Raw genomic sequence first — 20,660 nt, 5'->3', positions numbered from 1 at the left:
TTTAAAGTATGTTGTAGCTAGAATATAGTTTTCTAACTTTATTTTATTTTTGATCCACACTACTTATTTCTGTCTTTTGTTTGCTATGTTTTGGCATTTACATTTAATTTCATTATTGATATTCTAAAGTTTAAGCTTTCCCTTTAATATTAATTTGAGAGATTTGTTTTCTTTGTTTTTTCCTGTTTTGTTTTCTTTTTCTACTGTTCTGTGGGTTACTTGAGCAATTCTAAGAGCACAGTTTTGAAAGATCTAAAATGTTCTTGAGTGCATATTTATCAATATAATTGCAGTGATTGCTATAGGAATTACACATACACTCACATACATACACACACACCTATTTCATTATGTTTCATTTTACCAGTACATATGAAACTGCAATCCTTCCTTCCCTTTATAACTCTACAGTCTCTAATTTATAATAAAATTATCTTAATTATTTCCTTTACATATGTTCATAACCACATTTTAATTATTTATTCTATCAACTCTACACTTAATTTGGATAACTGAAATGGACAATTAATATGTTTCTATTGAGCCATAATTTTGTTCATTCTGTATTGTGTTTTCATTTCCATTATCTTGAATTGTTTTTTCTTTTTCTTTGCACTCTTTTTGGTTTTGAAAACTTTCTGTAGTTATTATTTTAGGTTTTGTCGCTGAGTGACAAATTTTCCTAGTTTCCTTTATCTGAAAATAATTTCCCTGGATATGAAATTCTGGATTGACAGCTCTTTTCATTCAGTGCTTGAAATATGTGTGCCATTTATTTCTGACTTCAGTAGTTTCTGATGAGAAATGTGCTATCATTTGATTTGTTTTTTCCCCTTGTAGGTAATGCATGGCTTCTCAGGCTGCTTTCAAGGTTACTTTCTTCATCTTTTGTTTTCTGAAATTTGAGTATGATATGTCTTGGTAACCTTTCTTTGGATTTATCTATTTGGGATTCATTCAACTTCTTAAATCTGTTTACATTTTGTAGCCACATTTGGAAAATTTAAATTATTCTGTCTTTGATTAATTTTCCAGCCTTATCCACCTTGCTCTTCTTCTAAGACACTAATTACAATAATACTAGGCTTTTTGTTATAGTCTTCAGGTCTCTGAGCTGTTTCTAATTTATTTTCAGTCTATTGCCTTTGTGTTCAGATTGGATAATTTCTACTACAACATTTAGAAGTTCATCAGTTGTTTCATCTCTCTTGTTACTGAGCTTTTTTATCTGGTAATGTTTCTAGTTTGTTGAATATATTTCAGTTTAAACATTCCATTTATTATTTCTTCATATGTCCAGTTACTTTGCTGGACATTCTATCTCTGCTGCAACTTTCTAACTTTTCTTCAAAAAATTTGTTTCAAGCATCTTCCTGATTGGCTACTACAGCATATTTAGAATGACACTACTGTGAAATTCTTCTCAGATGATTCTACCATCTAAGTAATTGCAATTTGACATGTGTTTATTGTCTCTTCTCTTTCAGTTCGGGATCTTTAGCTTTCCATATAGATCCTAGATGTTTTGGATGTTGCTATGATCAGAATGTTGTTGTTCCAGCTCCCCCCACCCCTCATTCATATATTAGAATAGAATTTTCAGTGTAATGCTATTCACTAGTCGAGTCGATAGGATTAGATTAAGTTGTGAGGGCTTGATGGGATTAATGTTCTTTCAAAAGAAATTGAAGGGGTTGGCATTGGGAATAGCAGTTAGGTCACCTCTATCCATGTTGGAATCACTAGTTCAAGTCCTAGTTGTGAATCACTAGTTCTGGTCCCAGTTGTGGCTTCTTGCTAATGTATACCCTTTACATAGTAAATGATAGTTTAAGTTCTTTCCCTGCTGCTGACATGGGAGACCCAGATTGAGTTCTGGTATCCTGGATTCAGGTTGCCTATCCTAGACTATTGCACTTGGGGAGTGAACCAGTAGATGAGATCTCTCTCTCCATCTGCCTATTTCTCTGTTTCTCTGTTCCATTCAGTTAAATAAAATAAAAAAAAAAAGAAGAAGTGCAGCAGATGTTCTGAAATAGCAGGTTAGATTGCTGCTTTGGACAGTAGCATTTCCTATGGGAGTGTCTGGTTCAAGTCTGAGCTACTCTGCTTGTGATCTAGCCTTGCACATCCTAGGAGGCAGTAGGTAATGGCTTAAGAACTTGAGTTCCTGCCACTCACAAAGGATAAACAAACTGAGTTCCTAGCTCCTGGCTTAGGCCTGGCCTATCCCTGACTCTTGTGGGCATTTGGGGAGTGAACAAGTGGATGGAAAATTCTCTCTATTTCTTTCTGCCTCTGCATTTCAAGTACATGAAAATAAGTAAACATTTTGAAAACTCAGAAGTTGAAGACAGCTGTCCTCCTCTCTTGTCATTCTGTACTGCAGAAAGTGATGCCATCTATGAAACACAAAACGAGCCCTTATCAGACATGTCAGCACCTTGGTCTTGGACTTCCCAGTCCCTAGAACTATGATAAATAAGTTCTATTATTATGTATATATCACCCTGTCTAAGCTATTTTGTTATAGCTGCTGGGTGCATCAAGACCCGAATGACATTCTGAGATTCTGGATCTCATTTAAACTTGTGTTGCATGGTCCTCCTCATCCCTTGCTCTGCTGTGCTAAGAGGGATGTGCTGTGTGACTGCCAGGGGACAAGGGTGAGGAACAAGTTCTCCACTCTGTTGACATCTAGGTGGAGAGGAGTTCTTTGTTAGTGTTAGGTGTGGTGGGCTTTCAGACTCCCACAGTGGATGTCACTGATACTCACTGTCTACAGAGGAAGCATAGGCACCTCCTTTTGGGACCATGCACCCTCCTATGCATCATCTGTGAGAGAGGCAAATGAGAACTCATTACTGCCAGCAGAGTGGGACATTTGGAACTTCTACGTGTCTTACTAATACCATGTGTGTTAGTAGCCTATATCCTACTTGTGTGTATTAAAGTGTATGTATTACAGTCACGGTACCCTATTCAATCTTCATGCCCAATGGGGTGTCACATGTTTTACTACAACTCAGAAGGGGTAGGACTCCAGCTCCTTAGCTTCTACTGGTATGACTGGGGACAGGGTGATTGCTTTTCTCTGTGCTGTTTAGCTGCAGACAGCAGGTGTGATCCGACAGCTCTGTCTTATGAAGCTACTTTTGTTTTGGTCCTTTGGCTTAAGGGAGCAATTTCTCTGGGGGCTTTTGTTTGTCTGCTCCAGCAGACATTCTCTGGTGGCTGACTTCTCCAGAAAGTAGTGCTCCCATCAAGATTTGGGTCCCTTACTGGTCTGTCTGCTTTTTTCCTATATGCAGTGTCTTCTTGTACTTTATTTTATTTTATTTTATTTTAGATTTATTTATTTATTTATTTGAAAGCCAGAGTTACACAAAGGGAGTAGAGGTGGAGAGAGAAAGAGAGAGGGAGAGAGAGAGAGAGGTCTTCCTTCTGATGGTTCACTCACCAATTGGCTGCAATGGCTGGAGCTGCGCTGATCTGAAACCAGGAGCCAGGAACTTCTTCTGGGTCTCCCATGTGGGTGCAGGGGCCCAAGGGCTTGGGTCATCTTGTACAGCTTTCCCAGGCCATGGCAGAGAGCTGGATCAGAAGTGGAGCAGCCAGGCCTTGAACAGGTGCCCATATGGGACGGCGGTACTGCAGGCCAGGGCATTAACTTGTGCCAAAGAGCCGGCCCTTTCTTGTATTTTAGATACACAACTTTTAGAGTTGTTAGCTGTATAGTGAAGAAGAATAGATGAAGTACATCACATGTATTCCACATTCCAAACATTGATACTTGACTAATCTTTCAATGCTGTATTTTCCATGGTCACATGCTAAAAATTCCAGGTTCCACCCACTGGTGAAAGGCTATAGTTGACATTACTTAGTCTGCTGTTTCATGATAATCTGGTTCCATCTCCTCACTTTTTAGATAACAATTCAACATTCCCTATCCAGAGATTTTGCTGGAGCACAGCATCCTGTTCCATTGGCTTAAGTTGTGGATTTATTTTATAAAACAAAATAAAACTGGGTACAGCACTGTTTCGAACACTGTCATACACAGTGCCAGGTAAAAGTAATTTTACTATGCTTTTGTATTAGTTTGCAAGGGCAGCTTTAACAAAGTATCTTGGTCTGGGGGCTTAACCAAGGAACTTAGCTCTGAAAACTGGAAGTCCAAATCAAAATTCTTTTCTTTTTTTAAGATTTATTTATTTATTTGAAAGGCAGAGTTACAGAGAGGCAGAAGCAGGAAGAGAGAGAGAGGAAGGAAGGAAGAAAGGAAGGAAGGAAGGAAGGAAGGAAGGAAGGAAGGAAGGAAGGAAGGAAGGAAAAATCTTCCATCCATTGGTTTACTCCCCAGATGACCACAATGGTTGGAGCTGCACTGATCTGAAGCCAGGAACCAGGAGCTTCCTCCATGTCTCCCACGTGGGTGCAAGGACCCAAGGACCTGGGCCATCTTCTGCTGATTCCCAGGCCATAGCAGAGAGCTGGATCAGAAGTGGGGCAGCCCAGACTTGAACTCATTCCCATATGGGATGCACAGGTGGTGGTTTTACCCACTATGCCATGGTGCTGGCCCCCAAGATCAAATATCTGACAGGATTGGTTTACTCTCTGACTTGCAGATGCGTGTCTATCTTGCTGTGTTCTTACAAGATCTCTCTGTGTTTGCACTCCCCTCCAACACACACATGTCTCTGAGTGTCCTAACATCCTTTTATTATATGAATAAAAGCCATATTGAATTAAAGCTTATGCTAATGGCCTACTCATAACTCAACTATCTCTTTACACATCTTGTCTCCAAATAGATCTACATTCTGAGGTTAGGGCTTCAACATATAAAGAGGGTGAGGGAGGTACACCTTAGTTTAACTGTCTTAATGTGATTTGGAATAAAGAAGGTGCTTTATGCATCTCTTCAATTAATGGTTAAAAGTCATGGATCAAAACCGGTTAAGTAGTAAGAAGCTAACATTTCAGCTCTTTTGATTGTGACAAAAGAATAATTGATCATATCCTTTGGTGGTAGAAGTCACATCTCGATGAATAAAGTGTGGCAAGGATGAATGTTTTCTTCTGTTAGTTAGCATCAAAGTCTGGAATATTCAGACAACCTTCCTAAGGGTCTAGACTTTAGGAGCAATTAGAGTGTTTTGTCCTTCTCAATCTAAATAAATTCAGCAATTGGACCATAACACTTGTTGTCAGAATGCTTACAAAGCATTATAAGAAAGCTTTAAAAGAGGCAAGAAAGGTAATAAAGATCATTCTCATTTGTTCATTTCACTAGAAGAAATAAGAAATAAAATGATGTGATGAACCTTTTAGACTTGATACCTAATGTAGGTAGAAAAAAAGATTTTCTAAGCTCCAAAAATTGCTATTTTCACTGTTTAAGTTTAGATGCAAAGAGAATGCCAGCATTTTAAAATTAAACTTCACCATTTTGTTTGAAATTCCTACAACAGTAAGAGCAGGAGTTACTTTTGAGGACAGAGGGAGTCTCAGTTTCTACTTGGTTCAGGTCTCTACCCAAAACCTAGGATTCTGACCATGCTAGAAAATCTAGAATTTTGGAAATTAAAATCACTTTCTGAAAACAGCTTTTTTATTTGTTGTTTTTTAATTTTTCCCTTTTTAAGATTTATTTTATTTATTTGAAAGATAGAGTTACAGAAAGAGGTAGAGCCAGAGAGAGAGAGAGAGGTCTTCCATCCACAAGTTCACTCCCAAGATGACTGCAATGGCCAGAGCTGAGGAGATCTGAAGCTAGGAGCGAGGAGTTTCTACCAGGTCTCCCACATGGGTGCAGGGGCCCAAATTCTTAGGCTATCTTCCACTGCTTTCACAGGCCATAGCAGAGAGCTGGATAGGAAGTAGAGTAGCCGCAACTCGAACCAGCAGTTATATGGGATGCCAACGCTGCAAGCAGTGGCTTTACCTGCTACGCCACAGCACCAGCCCCAGCCATGTTCTCCTTGAGCCAGAATCGGCCACCTTCCCCATGCCTGGCTTCTAAACGTTCCCTTCCTATGATCCAGGAAGTGTATGACCCACACCATCTTTTTTCCTCAATGCAATTCCCCCAGAAATGGCAGATGAACAAAGTGACGTCTTTAGGAATTTACAAGTCAGTTATTTTAAGACTTGTCAAAACTCTCACCTTCTTAGTGTGAAAATGAGGACTGTACCTCCAGAAAAAGTCCCTGTGTGTCCTCTTGTGGTCAACTCAATGCAGTGTACCCTCTCATTTGTCAGCTGCGCGTCCTAATTCTGCCTGAGGAAATAACTGTGGGCCCCTCCAGTATCACAGGCCTTCATCTGTGACTGATGTAGGCAATCTCAACAGGTTAAACGAGCCTGGCTAAGGAGCAGTGGGAATGAGAAGGAGAACCATGCCTGGGCACAGAGTCCTCTGAAGAGATCCAAGTTAATTGTGAGGACTGAGCTTCAATGTGCATGTGCCACAAGCAAACTAGAGGACAGCCTGCTGAAGGCCAGTTTAGGGTTTGTTTTGGAGATTTTGTGAGGACAAAAGCAAGGGAAATGACAGGTCAACAAGACTCAATATTGTGTAATGTAGAAAATTGTTGTTGACGCATAGTTTTCTCTTCACAACAAAATCACCCAGGTTAGCATAACTGCAGTCCTCATGAAAAGTAATTAGACTTGTTGCAATTCAATGTGCAATAATAGGAATTAAGTGTGTCATATTTTTCAAACATGCTTCCACATAGATGATCTTTCCTGAGCACTCCAAAAAAGGTGCAAGAACCATGACTGTCTTCTATTGATGGCAAAAATGTAGATTTGATATCTCCTTGCAGCTTTTGCCCAACACTTTATTTTTAATTTTTTTTTTTATTTTTTGGCAGGCAGAGTTAGACAGTGAGAGAGAAACAGAGAGAGAGTTATAGACAGTGAGAGAGAGGGACAGAGAGAAAGGTCTTCTTTCTATTGGCTCACTCCCCTAATGGCCACTACGGCTGGCGCTGCGCTGATCCGAAACCAGGAGCCAGGTGCTTCCTCCCTGTCTCCCACGCGGGTGCAGGGACCCAAGCACTTGGGCCATCCTCCACTGCCTTCCTGGGCCACAGCAGAGAGCTGGACTGGAAGAAGAACAACTAGGACTAGTACCCAGTGCCCCAACCGGGAGTAGAACCTGGAGTGCAGGCACTGCAGGTGGAGGATTAGCCAAGTGAGCCACGGTGCCGGCCTGCCCAACACTTTTGATTCTTCCAGTATTCCATGACCAGTGATATGCTTCATTCTCAGCATGTTTTCTTTGCTTTGCCTGCAAAACCTTTCTTCCATCCAAATTTTCATTGGGTTCATTCACTTCCCAAGCTTCATCAGATTTGCTTCCTCCAGGATGCAATGTGCTACAGTGAGTTATTCTCAGAAATGCTTTCACTATAATCCCACATACTATAGTCCATCTTCACAGTCTTTTCCCTTGTGCACCTACACACCACACTGGAGCTCCCAAGAGGCTAGGGGAATATCTTACTTGTTAAGCCATACACAAACTCTAAAACTGCACCTTGTCCACTACAGGCAGGTGATACTTCAATAGGTGGCATCGTTTATGATTTATTATTTGGAAATATATATACTTTTATTAAAAGTTTTTATTTAATGAATGCACTTTTTTCATAGATACAACTTTAGGAATATAATGGTTCTTCCCCCCACATCTCCCCCCCCTACTCCTATCCCAGCTCCCTCTCCCTCTCTCATCTACTTTATTATAGTTTATTTTTAGTTTGAATTTTTATTTATTTATTTTTTTATTTTTTAATTTGACTGATAGAGCTAGACAGTGAGAGAGAGAGAAACAAAGAGAAAGGTCTTCCTTCATTGGCTCACCCTCCAAATGGCCGCAACAGTCGGCGCTGCACTGATTTGAAGCCAGGAGCCAGGTGCTTCCTCCTGGTCTCCCATGTGGGTGCAGGGGTCCAAGCACTTGGGCCATCCTCCACTGCTTTCCCAGGCCACAGCAGAGAGTTGGACTGGAAGAGGAGCAACCAGGACTAGAACCTGGCCCCCATATGGGATGCTAGCACCGCAGGCAGAGGATCAACCAAGTGAGCCACAGCGCCAGCCCCTTTAGTTTGATTTTATATACAGAGGACCAACGCCATGTTAAGCATAGATTTCAACAGTTTGCACCCATCCACACACACAACATATAGAGTACAGTTTGGGAACAAAATTTGCAGTCACTTCTCATAGTACAACTCACTAGGGACAGAGGTCTTACATGGGGAGTAAATGCACAGTGACTTCTGTTGTTCCTTTAACAATTATCAATCTTATTTGTTATGTCAGTGATCATCCAAGGCTCTTGCCATGGGCTGCCAAGGCTATGGAAGCCTTTCATGACCATAGACTCCATCAGTATTTGGACATGGCCATAAGCAAAATGGATGTTCTCTTTTACCTTCAAAGAAGAGCATATCCTTCTTTGATGACCCTTTCTTTCCACTGAGGTCTCACAGAGATCCTCTGTGTAGGATATTTTTTTGCTACAGAGTCTTGGCTTTCCATGCCTGAAATGCTCTCACAGGCCTTTCAGCCAGACCAGGAAGCCTTAAGGGTTGATTCTGAGGTCAGAGTGTTATTTACAGTGAATGATGGAAACACATATACTTTTTAAAATGTGTTAATAGGCTAAAATCAAGCTCTTCTTCTTCAACTTCAGCAAGCATTCTCTATACACTTAGACAAACTATGGTTTCATTGCCTCAGAAGTATGATATCATATTCCAGTTTGCCTAAAATTGTGTTCTAACAATAGGCATTGTTCACTAGCCCACATCCGTTTCTGGGACCACACACTTATGAAATATACAAGAAGTTATATAAGAATAAAGAATTTGAGGTTACATAACCCGCAAGCTAGAGAAACAAGGATGTATGAAATGTCAATGCTACAAGTTCATCTGTTTAGTGGGTACTTATAGCTTCTTCATTTGCACTGTAGACACATAACTTCTAGAATCTTGCTTTGCAGCATTCAGTGGTCCCAATTCCTTTTTGGATTTTTTTTTTTTTTTGACAAGGGGGCTGCACAGCCAACACATCCAGTTTCTAAGTTTGGGAAATCACCAGCATTTGTATATTTCCATAATTTTATGAGATGACGGTTTTGTTAAAAACTACAGATAGTTTTCAAGGTACTTTTTTTTAAAGATTTACTTATTTATTTGAAAGTCAGAGTTACACAGAGAGAAGAAAGGCAGAGAGAGATCAAGGTCTTCCATTCCCTTGTTCACTCCCCAGTTGGTCTCAATGGCCTGAGCTGCACCGATCTGAAGCCAGGAGCCAGAGCTTCTTCCAGGTCTCCCACGTGGATGCAGGGGTCCAAGGACTTGAGCCATCTCCTACTGCTTTCCCAGGCCATAGCAGAGGGCAGAATTGGAAGTGGAGCAGCCGGGACTCAAACCGGCACCCATATGGAATGCCGGCACTGCAGGTGGTGGCTTTACCCGGTATGCCATAGCGTGGGCCCAAAATGTACTATTTTAACGTACGGTATTTCTGAAGATTTTACTGAGTGTATTATGATCTGGTGCTTCTCAATCTTTATTTCATGCGGATTACCTGGAGCTTTTGTTAAAATGGAAATTAAGATTCAGCAGGTCAAGTTGGGGCTTGAGCATCTGCATTTCCAACAAGCTCCCTGAAAAAGCCATTAATGCCAACTCTGGGACATCTTTTCACTCCTACTGAATAGTGCTCAAAAAGGACTTGATAGTAAGTTGGGAACAGCAATATGATAAACACAATGCTCATGCTTCAGATCATTTTTCTCAATGTGAAATAGATTGATCCTGGTTCAAATACCATTTCAAATACCATTGTGCATTTTCAAAGAAGCTTGATAGCATGGTTCTTAATGTTAGACATTTTGGATTTGATCTCTAGATTGCCCCTTAAGTGGCTGGTCATTCTTGAACAAAGTTATTAATTATTTTATCAAGTTGCGAACATTGAGCCAGTTACTAACTTTAAAAAAAAAAAATTCCCTATTTGGAGTTGTTCTGCAGAAAATGGATGAATTTATATGATAGCAATCAGTGTAGACTATAACAAATGCATGCTGCATTATAGTTATTTTTATAGTAATCTCCCTTTAGAAACTGGGAAAACATATGTATAGCTCATCTGATTTTAGAATGAAAGGGATTTTATGGATTGTCTAACTCAGCCTTCACCTGACAGTCCAGGTCCCTCTGATGTGCCATCCCTGAGTGAGATTCAGAGGTATGGTTTTTGATGAAGTGCAGTCTGCTTAATTTAGATGCCTCCTTTCCATCCTGCTCCCTCATACCTGTCAAGATTCTTTATGTATCTCTTAAAATAGAGCATCCAGAAGCATCTCCTGTGTTTGTAGGGTGGACTAATCCCAGGTGTACTGAAGAATGGGTTTCCCCAAGTCTCTGGTCCTACCAATTTGAGTTCTGTCTTGCAACCCAGGTGCAAAATGGCTCTGGGCCACCTCAGGCTGGATTCAGTGAAAATCAAAACTGGCTACATCTTGGTGTCCCCTGTGTGATCCTGTCACTCCTCTCTCCCATCATCCTGTGTAGAGCATGTAGGAGTCTTCCAGATCCCTTACTATTATCTCTGCTAAATGACCTCCTGCTGAATTGACCTCATAACACTCCACATTAGTTTGACCAATCTTTCCATCAATGAATGTGCTTATTCTCCTCAGTGTGTGTCAAAAGTAAAATACACCAACAGACACACACTTGTACTAGGGTACTGCAGTAAATTTGTCAAAAAAAATAAATTAAATGTTTATTTTGGTATCAAACATTTTGAAATCCATGCATGATTTTCCCTAATATGCATTTTCCATGACCTTAACATTTCAATGCATGAATTAAAAATTGTACCAGCAGAAATATCTTCTAATTCCCTTTTCCATGAATCTTTAGAAGTACCTTTGTAGATTTGTTAGCTTGATTTCAAAGTTCTTGCCTATTTCAGGAATAAAATTTCTGAATAAGAGAATTCTAAAATTATCATGAGAAATCGGTACTTAAGGAATGTCCTTAAATTTGACTTTTATAAATTTATCATTAATCAAAGAAAAGACCACACATAAGGACTGGCACTGTTGTGTAGCAGGTAAAGTTGCCACCTGCAACCCGGCATCCCATATTGGCACCAGTTCAAGTCCTGACTGTTCCACTTCTGATCCAGCTCCCTGTTAATGGCCTGGGAAAAACAGTAGAAGATGGTCCAAGAGCTTGGGCTCCTACTACCCACACAGGAGTCCTGGAAGAATCTTCCAGTTCCTGGCTTCAGCCTGGTCTAGCCCTGACTGTTGTAGCCATCTGGGAAGTAAACCAGTGGATGGAAGATATCTCTCTCTGCCTCTGCCTCTCCCTCTCTTTGACTTTCAAATAAATGAATAACATTTAAAAAAAAATCAGCAATCTACAAATTACAAAAGAGGAAAAAACCCACACAGTTTCTGGCAATACATGGGAAAACTATTTTTAAAAAGTAATTAAAAAAAAGGCCGCCATAAAAGATTTTAATTACAGCTGTTTTATTCTAGAGCAGCATTTAAGTGTTCCCAGGGAGATTAAGTATTAATGAATACTTACCTAGTGGGATATTATCTGTTATTGGTCAACCAGAATCTATTGATTGATTTTCCTCATTTCTTTTCTACCAATTGATTGTAGGTTACAGTCTACATATTTGTGAAATTGTTTTTAGTAAGCTGCTGAAAGAAAACAGGTATGAAGTATAACACTATATCTTTTACAAATTTTGTTAGGTCTGAGTGAAACAGATAGTAGTGATTATATATTAATTTCAGGATATATTTTTGCAATGATCTATATGTTGCAATACTTTTTGCCTTTCATGTCCTCTCTTAGCAATGGCTCTAGTGATGAAGAAAAAAATATTGGCTGAAATGTGAATGTGGCCTACAACTTTCTTGTCTCCCACTATTCACTGCTCTGACAATATGAATAGTTTTGTTTTCAATGGTCATGAATATTAACTGATATCTTCACTCCCAATTGTTAAGACCTACAGCCAAAGGAAACCCAACGGTAAAAACATTGAGTTAGGGATAGGGTAGAATCCCAAGAGGGTGAAGTAAAATCCAGGAAGGGAACGTGTTTCCCACATGTGGCCTCTACTCTTATGGCAATGAGGCAGTGTTCATCACTTAGGATAGCTAATGACTCCTAGGACCCTGGGGTCTTGGGATGGTCCGCCCTGGGAGGCAAGAGTGTCTGTGGTCCCTCTAGTTGTGGCTACATCAGTGAAGATTTCTTGTCCAACCAATCTAATGCCCAGTCCTTCAAGTTGGCTAGAAGCCCCTCATCCAAAGGTGTGGGAACTGGCTATATCCTGCAAAAAATGAGGTGTCTATGCTTTGCAGCATGAAGTTCTATTGCTTCTGGTGTCTGAAATAGAGTGTGGAATTTAAGGGCATGAGGTGTTCTTTGCTTAAAATGACCACACAAATCTTAGGATTTATCTTAGTTTCCATTTGAATTTATCAGGAGTAAATACCTCCAGGAATAAAACCTCAGTGAACACCAGACAGTTTTCTTATCTAAAATTGGATTTAACACAGGCCAGTCTCTCTAGCTGGGGCATATTATCTCATCTCTTTTATCCAGATTTAATTGCATGAGAATGCTATCTTCCTTTTATCTTTCCCTGTACATTTCTTTAATTAATGATTTGCTTTTCTTGCCTCCTGCCCATGTTTTCTCCTGTTATTGGATTACTCTATGTACCAGAATATGTATCTAGGTGAATTTTCTTGTTCCTGTGTTTATATTTTGTGTCAAATTGGTCTTGTTTGTATTGCATCTTTGCTAGTAATCTGGGTATCATAAACTTCAATCTTAGACCCATAAATCACAATTCAAATAACACCCAACTTGCTTTTCTTAACTGACAAGTGAGTGGTGGGGAGCAGGGATGGAGGGGTTGGCTTTGCCTTTCTCAGCAGCTGCAGCACACAAGGGCAGAGCTCTGTGCCCTAGGGGAAGACATCCAAGCAGCAGCACATACTCCCCGCTGGAAGCCATGTGGGAGCTCTGAAATGAGAACTACGGTGACTGATGTTGACTCAGGGACTTGTGCAGGATGAAACTGAAGTGCAGGGGCAAGTTTGAACTTTCTGAACAAGCAGACAAGGCAACTCCACTGATCACAGGGCCACTGGCTGTCAGCCCTGAAAGCTCAGCCTGGCCTCAGGTCCTGGAGGCACCCACCTCCCATTCAGGTAGACACAGGCTGTGATCTTACATACCCATAAGAAAGCCCATTCCTTTTGGTTCCACACGTCTGGGTTTCTTAAACTTGTATTTAAGAGTGGTAAATATAGGCATCCATACCTATATTACTATATGTACTGTTTACTGTAGCATTTTTTTCTGTCCTGGTATTGGACATTTGTTATCTTTCTAATTAAGCTTTTATAATAGTATAGATTAATTCTGCTATAGGTCTTAATTAGTAATTGGTCACTTGACATACAAAACTAAAATCTTATTTGATAGTTTTAATGAATGATGTGGAAAAGGAAAGGATGGTTATAAAAATTAAAAAGGAAGGGGTGGTTATGAAGAGAAGACATTTAGAGGATAGTGTTATGATGTAGAGGATTAAGCCACTGCCTGCAATACTTTCATGCCACATGGGTGCTGGTTCATGTCTGGTTGCTTCACTTTTGATCCAGCTCCATGCAAATGGCCTGAGAAAAGCAGTGGAAGATGGCTCAAATGTTTGGGCCCCTGCTACCAACGTGGGAGAACTGGATGAAACTTCTGGATCCTGACTAGTGCTGCCTATCATGGACATCTGAGGAGTGACCTAGTGTATGGAAGATATCTCTTTCTCTCTGTCTCTCTTCTCTCCATCCTCTTTCTTTGTAACTCCAATTTTCAAAATAAGTAAACAAATATTTTTAAAAATAAGACATTTAAGAGACAAAGCAAGGAAATACAGTAAGTGGAACTTGTTCAGACTTAGATATAAATAAAGTAATGATTAAAATCTATGAAACAGTGTCTGCAAAACTCATGGGCATTTTAGCCAGATCTGAATGCCTTAAGGGCTTATTCTGAGGCCAGGATGCTGTTCAGGACGTCTTCCTTTCTATGAGTCTGCTGTGTATCCTGCTTCCCATGTTAGATCGTTCTCCTCTTTTTAATTCTATCAGTTAGAATTAGCAGACACTAGTCTTGTTTATGTGATCCCTTTGACTCTTAATCCTATCATTATGATAAATTATGAACTGAAACTGATCACTCTGACTAGTGAGATGGCATTGGTACATGCCACCTTGATGGGATTGAATTGGAATTCCCTGGCACATTTCTAACTCTACCGTTTGGGGCAAGTCTGATTGATTGAGCATGTGCCGAACTGTACATCTCCTCCCTCTCTTATTCCCACTCTTATATTTAACAGGGATCACTTTTCAGTTAAAATGTAAACACCTAAGAATAATTGTGTGTTAATTAAAGAGTTCAACCAATAGTATTAAATAGAACAAAAAATTACTAAAAGGGATAAAGTATTAAGTTGTTCCTCAACAGTCAGGACAAGGGCTGATCAAATCATTGTTTCTCATAGTGTCCATTTCACTTCAACAAGTTTCCTTTTTTGGTGCTTGGTTAGTTGTCACTGATCAGGGAGAACATATGATATTTGTCTCTTTGGGACGGGCTTAATTCATTCAGCATGATGTTTTCCAGATTCCTCCATTTTGTTGCAAATGACCGGATTTTGTTTTTGTTTTTTTGGTTTTTTTGTTTGTTTGTTTTTTACTGCTGTATAGTATTCTAGAATACATGTCCCATAATTTCTTTATCCTGTCTACTGTTGATGGGCATTTGGGTTGACTCCAGGTCTTAGCTATTGTGAATTGAGCTGCAATAAACATTGAGGTGCAGACAGCTCTTTTATTTGTCAATTTCATTTCCTTTGGGTAAATTCCAAGGAGTGGGATGGCTGGGTTGTATGGTAGGGTTATATTCAGGTTTTTGAGGAATCTCCAGACTGAATTCCATAGTGGCTTTACCAGTTTGCATTCCCACCAACATTGGGTTAGTGTCCCTTTTCCCCCACATCCTCGCCAGCATCTGTTGTTGGCAGATTTCTGTATGTGAGCCATTCTAACTGGGGTGAGGTGAAACCTCATATATATATATATATATATATATATATATATATATATATAAAATGAATTTCAATTAAGTTTTTAAATACTCTAAGAACACAAGAGTTAAATATGATTTTACCACCTGGTTCTCTCTGGGCTCCTTTCCTCTCCCTTCACTCCTAGGGCAGACTCTCTAGTCTCCCCAGCCACATGTCCCCGACAGTGACTGCTAATGTGTTGCCAATCTTGCTCCTCAGCTTTTCTTCACAGAGCAAGTGAAAAACAATCACAAAAATGCAACTGTGACAGTCAAGTGTTCAATAGGTCCCTTTTTTGTTTTTTGTTTTGTTGAAGTGTGAACACCCATTGTAGGATTCTCCCTATTTTGACCAGTTCCCTTCCTAGCTGTTCCATATTCCCAGAGGCTGCCGACTCCCTGATACCAAGGTATCAGTATACAATTATGTCATGATTTATTAATGGATTTTTAAAACTCAGATTAGGCTAGTTTCAGAACTCAATAAGATCAGTCCTAGGTGGCTTAGGACTGCAGAATTTGGAACTAAAGAGGAATACATGTAATAGATTTGCGTTTATCACAGCCATAAAAAGCTATTTAAAACTTTATTGGAAAAAAAAATTTAATCCTCTAAATAAGTAAAAGACTGAATTTTAAACTATGTTTTTTTATTTTTAAAGCTATGAAAATTGTAGAATATAATTATATTTATCAGCGCTTTTCATTTCTAGTGTTGGTTCTTAGCTACTTGTAATGCAATGGGATTTCCTTGATATGTGACATTTTATCATTTAGGAGAAGACTCACATGATTTCAACTAATAATTGAGTCCTACAAAATGAAAAAAAAAAAGATCTTACTAAGACTTCATTTTGTATGGAACTGATAATAATAATTTCTCTGTAATTTCTGTGGGGTTATATTTTATACTATAAAAGACCTGAAGATATGAACAGGTCATAACTACAGAGTTTGCAAAGTACATTACCACTTGGTATTAGGAAAGTATCTGTTTTCACATCATATCCAAATTACAATAATATAGGGATAAAGTAAAAGACTTAGCAGGAAGGCCATTATGATATGAAATATGTGCTTATTTTGAAAATTTCCTGAAAGGGTGCCATTAATAATTCCTGCATTTTGCGGACAGCACTGTGGCATAAACCTCCACCGGCAATACTGGCATCCCATATGGGAGCTGATTCCAGTCCCAGCTACTCATCTTCCAAATCAGCTCCCTGCTTATGGCCTGGGAAAGCAATAGAAGATGGTCAAGGTGCTTGCACCTCTGCACCTTCATGGAAGACTCCAAAGAAGCTCCTGAATCTTGGCTTTGGATTGGTTCAGCTCCAGACATTGTAGCCATTTGGGGAGTGAACTAGCAGATGGATGACCTTCCTTTCTGTCTCTCTCTCTCTATGTGTGTAACTCTACCTCTCAAATAAATAAATAAAACCTTTAGAAAATACCAATAAAAATAAATGATTCCTATATTTTAAATTTACTTTCCTGTTGTGATAAGTTCAAAGCTTGTGCCAAGTACCTCTTCTATAGTCCTAATCCATCATGGAATATTTCCATTCCATTTTTAGGGTTGCTGTTACTTTTAGTTATAATTTCTTGGTACCTAATCAATGAAGAGTTTGAACTAAATGACTTAAAAAATAAGCAGTAATTCATTTCCAGAAATTATCACTTATTTTTGAAGATGCTTATTTTTGAGATTGTTATGTTTGTAAATATTTCATTTTAATTAATTTACCAACAACTTTTTATTCAATAATTAAAGAATGTAAGCCTATGTCATGTGCATATATATGATTCAGCTATTGATTTAATAGCTCGATATTTAGATTTTTAAAAAATTATAATTCTGTCAAAATTATTAGATTTATCTTATTTTTTCTTATCTTTCTTCCCTCCTTTCTACTAGCTTTCTTCCCCGAACTCTAATAAATGAAGATAACACAATTTTATGCACTTTCTCAAACTTTAATCTCCAAAGTAATCAGTTTCAAAGAGCTTACCAAAATGTAAATTTTGCAAATTTGCAAATCTGGAGTGAGGCCAGGGGTTTGCTATTTTATAAGTACAACAAATGATCCTGATAGTTCATGTCATTTTACAAAGACCTCAAAGGCTTCTGGAATTATTTCTTGTATAACAGGAACTTAAATCAGTAGTTTTTACTAAGGCACAATGAATACTATATATATACATACTAACAGGAACAAGATGAAAATTATTTAAAAATCACTCGAAAAGGTTTACATGACTCCTAGTACCTTATGTTGGGTTTACAAAAGTAGGTTGGCTTATAAAATAATTTTTGAAGATGTTTTTAGACAATACAGCTAGAATGAACCATGAGTTCCTTTGACTCAAGCTGATATGAGCAGCCTCTACAGAGCCACTCCCAGAGGTGATTCTGCATTTTGCAATGAAAGACTTTGACTCCCTGCCAGACGTAGGAGCATTGAGATGTTGGGTGGCTCCCATGTCAACAACAGAACTGAGGACACTTGGAGATCACATTGCAGTCTTCCTTTGTCAGGGATGCTTTTTGGGAGATGATAAGGCCACACCGTGAGGAGATGAAGTGCAGAGGGGCTGAGAGGACAAGCTGTCATCCGTGGTAAATCCAGAGATGTGTTCTCAGTGAGGATCTCTGAAAGCCACTGTTTTCCAGGTCTGCATAAAGTGACATCATCTACAATAACATCAATCTCCTGAGAATTTTGTTCTCTTTCTGACATTACCACCCTGCATCCTGCCACTTCCGCATAACACTGAAAAGAGGAAAATAATCAGTTTACACCCATGGGTAAGGGCAAAGAACAGCATGACCCTCTTCCCCTCCAGAAGTCTGCTCATCAAAGGCTGTTGTTGGGGACACAAGAAGGTGCAGGGTAAATCAAGGTTGAAACTTCTAATATAATGCAAAGTCAGATGCAGTTGATCATGAAGTCAAGACTGTGCTTCTAAATCACAAGGACCGTAGAAATTTTTGACCAAGATTCATCAGATAAGTCCTAGAAGTGCCAATGTTTTCCTCCAAGAGCTGGGAGGAATTTGCCAAATTACATTTTAGAGAGAATCATACATCCTGCTTGTTAGATATACTATTTAAAAATCTCAAGTCTTTTAAATTTATTCCTTATTTATTACAATTAAACCTGGTTTAAGATGCATATAAAATAGAATTAAATATGAGTATGTCAATATCCTGTAATGATGAAATGGGCTTTGGGTGATCATTTTCTTCAGAAGCATATGAGTGACACCATTTCTTTGAACACAGCATTTCCTGACCTCACCCAGGGTTTGTGACTCAGGCTGTGTGGCAGGGAGCCCAGAACCTGTACTTCTTAATAGCTCTACAAATAATCAGAGATGCACTCTCGCTTGAGAACCATGGGTTAATAGAGAAGTCTGGAGGTAGCACCTTGGATTGCTTCTTGGTTCCCCATAAAAATCACATCCACAAAATGATATTTAAAATGGTTAACAAAATGAACACATTGTTTCAGCAAATAAGCCTTTGAAAGCTTTGATCTCACAAGGACAAAAAACAGTTATTGATTTTAAAAATTTCTAGCATAGGGACTTATAAGGTGGTTATGTACTTGTAAAGAAATTTTCCAACTTGTTCACTGCATTAAATAAGATGATTTTGTAAAACACTTAGAAAAGTGTTTAAAATATAGAAAGAATTCTGTTGGTTTAGAGAGCTAGAGGTTAGGGATGATGATAAGAGATAGTTGTGATGATAAATAGGTGACAGATGCATAGATGATAGACAGTAGAGCAACAGAAAGATGATAGGTAGATAGGTGATAGATAGAAGCAGCGACTGAGGGAACTTGTCTGTACCATGTGCAGTCTTTTGTTAGGCAATGCATAAAGAATAATTCCCCTTGTTGGGAGACAGAGGGGTGCAGGTACAGAGCATATTTGCTAGAAATAAAAAAAAAATAAAAATAAAAATTAAAAAAAAAAAAAACTTGGGCCGACATTTTAGACCAAAACCTTGTGAACTCAGAGTTTCCTTTTTTTTTTTTTCAAACCCAGTTTCGTCATTCCTAAAGCAGATATAAAAACTATCAAAAATACTTAATGATCAAATTAGTTGAACAACCTCCCTTACAGTATGATAATAGGACAAACAATTGGTGAATTTCAATACTCAAACTCCTTCTAGCACTCAATTCTATAGATGTGTGATTCTGTTAGAACGAACAAGATGCAGGGACATGAGTTATAGAGTGGAAGGACCCCACAGGTAGTCAGGCCATTGGACTGTGATGCTAATTCTGCGCTGAACAATTTGCAGGCCTTTTCATAGCTCACTAGGACTCTAAGAACTACTTAGTTGTGTAAAGAAAAGCTCAGTTCCATCAAGGGTTAGCATTTTTTTTCTGTAAGTGGCCAAATGTAGGACTTTACCCTTTGGGAGGGCCACATGTTATCTGTGAAACTACTCAACTTGACCACTTTAGGAAGCACTCATAGATAATGTAAGCAAATGAGCCTGTTTCCGATCCAGTAATACTATTTATGGACACTGAAAGTTAAATTTTAAATCATTTCCATTTGCCATTAAGTAGTATCCCTTCTTCATTTTTCCCAAGTTTTGAAAATGCAAAAATCCTTCTTTGCTTGTGGGCCATAAATAACACTGGGAAACTGTGTCTGGTGCTGAAGCTGGATTTTACTGACCTTCAAACTAGGTTATTTTCAAGATTCTTTATACTCTCAAATTCTTGATTCTGTTATTATGTTTGATCCCATGCCTTTCTAATACACACAATCCCATTTCTGCATATCTACTTGGTATTCTTCCTAAAAATGACCTCATAGTTGCAAACTCATAATTTTGAAGGGTAGTCACAAAGATAACATAGCCTTTCTCTGATATTTAACTCCCATCATTCATCAAAGGGTAAGTTAATTCTCTTCCTTTCAAAATATGCTTCTGAAATCTATAATCCTAGCCAACCTCCTTCTAAAGTGAATATAAATGTTGCCAAGACAGGGGCCAAGAGTAATCATTCATTAAACTGAATTTAATTAAATACACTAAAATAAAGCCATCCAACTAAGTATCAAAGATAAATGATCTTAGTATTGTGCTTGTTTAGCAAGGATAAATAATCTTAACATTTCTTTGTTGTTTGTTTGCATTTAGCACATACAAATAACAGAAGAAATGATTTCCCATTACCAGACATATTGGTTAGTAAATTTTTGCATCATTTTAACATTTCCTGTTTTAAATATTTTGTCAGTTAGAGTTTTTATCTTGCTTCTACTTTTATAACTAAAATTGGTGTGTTCTTAGGGCCAAATAATTAGCTTATTATAATAAATTCTAGAATTATTTATCTATATTTGTTTTATTCTATCTAGAGTTCACTGTTCCAAAGAAACTTGAAGTGCAATTTTTATGAGGATAAATTACTG

The sequence above is a fragment of the Lepus europaeus genome, chromosome 4 (assembly GCF_033115175.1).
Source record: "Lepus europaeus isolate LE1 chromosome 4, mLepTim1.pri, whole genome shotgun sequence".
Lineage (NCBI taxonomy): Eukaryota > Metazoa > Chordata > Mammalia > Lagomorpha > Leporidae > Lepus > Lepus europaeus.
This window is presented reverse-complemented; position numbering follows the sequence as displayed.